Genomic DNA, 1,908 nt, shown 5'->3' with positions numbered 1-1,908 from the left:
TGAGTCCGAGAGAGTCAGGCAATTGGCTCTTTGCCAGAAGGCTCGAGCGAGGCCCGTGAGGGTGGTGGAGGACGCCCGTGCCAAAGCCGTGAGTGCAGTTGGGCCGAAGCGCCTCATCTACGCTCGGCGGTACATGGACCGGTGCACACTTCCAGCAAGGAGGAGTACCTGTTGGCGCCGGATCACCACACCGGTGAGATCGCGCTCGCCCGCGGCAAGCTGCCAATCAGAACCTCGCGAGTTGCGAGGCTGAGGAAGAGGCATTGTGTCGGCGCGCTGGGAAACGGCCGCGCACCAGGGCCACTCGTGGCACACCGCAAGCGCTCCTGCGAGCGTCGTGGCTTTTATTAGGAATATAATTTAGTTTTGTAAGGCGATCTCATTAGTTTTGGGACGCAATGATAAATCCCGAATGTTCGGGAATTATTAGCATCCTTAATTAAGTATGTAAAAGGAAAAGTTTGGAAACCTTGTGTATCCGTACGCATTTTGTAAGTACGTGCATATAGCACAAACTTTACTATATACTATCACACTACACGTCTATCTCTATATATGCTTGCAGACTGTCCTACTCCCTCCATCTAGGTGAATAAGTCATCTTTGGTTGTGCACCGTGACCAACAAGGACGAAAGACTTATACACCTAGACGGAGGCAGTACTACTATTACTTATGTACGTTTAAATGCACGTTTTAACATTACGATGCGGTTTTTGTAAAAGTAGAAAAACAACACTAGTCAAACTTGTGAAATGATTCAATGTAAAACAAATGCAAAAATGCTCATTTGATTGTTTACTTTTAGCTTCCATGTCTGTGGTTATTTCTCTATCGTACTTTGTACGGAGTATCTCACTGGTCGGGAAGGCATGCAAATTCCCAAACCTCTTCCTACACCTTGTATCGAATTTTTTGCCTAACAAGTTGTCCCGTGTTGGAATTCCAACTTGAGTACTACTACTAGGAGTACCAGGGGCCAGTTCTTTTAGGATTCTAGATTGGTAATCCCATAACTACTACCTCTGTCCTAGTTTATTGGTCCCCATTGTAATCTATGTCAAATTTTAACCATAAATTTAACTAATGAAATGTTTGTGCATGTCACATGCACTAACATTTTATCAGTTAAATCTTTGGTCAAAATTTAGCACAAATTACAATGGTGATGAATAAACTAGGACAGAGGTACTAGTAGTTCAGAAGCCCAAATACATGAGTGAGGCGCCTTAATGTTACTCTCCACTGCGACTAGTCTTATGGGAAAAGCTGGGGAAGAGATGGCTTATTTTTAAGCCGCCAAAAGAACTGGCCCTAGGAGTAGTGGCTAGGGCTACTAGGAGTAGTAGCTAAGGATCGAGTGTGCGAGATGAACCGGAGAAAGTAAATGCAGAGAGATGAAATGCAAAAAAGACGAAGGGATGTGATGGTTGCTTGTCCGTTTATTTTACCAGGCCACTTATTACCGGGAGTGGTTGGGTTTTGTGATATGACGGCTTTACTGCCGCGCCACGAGTGGGGTGATACTCCCGTGCAGCACCGCCCTCTACACTAGTACTACATCGATCGTGGTATATTACACTAGTGCAGAACCGGGCTATAGCACCGGTTCGTAAGGCCCTTTAGTGTCGGTTCCGTAACCGGCACTAAAGTGTGGGGACTAAAGCCCCCCCCCCCGCTTTAGTACTGGTTCCGCATGAACCGGCACTAAAGGGCAACCACGTGGCACGAGCCAGCTCCGAGGCACGTAGGACATTAGTACCGGTTGGAAACACCAACCGGTATTAAAAGGTTGGGGGGTTTTGGGTTTATGATTTATTTTTCATTTAATTTTGTGTTTTCCATTTAATTCTTTTTCATTTGCTGGTATTTTACGATATGGCATAGTGTACACATTATGCATATATAT

This window comes from Triticum dicoccoides, chromosome 7A (assembly GCF_002162155.2).
Source record: "Triticum dicoccoides isolate Atlit2015 ecotype Zavitan chromosome 7A, WEW_v2.0, whole genome shotgun sequence".
Classification (NCBI taxonomy): Eukaryota; Viridiplantae; Streptophyta; class Magnoliopsida; order Poales; family Poaceae; genus Triticum; species Triticum dicoccoides.
This window is presented reverse-complemented; position numbering follows the sequence as displayed.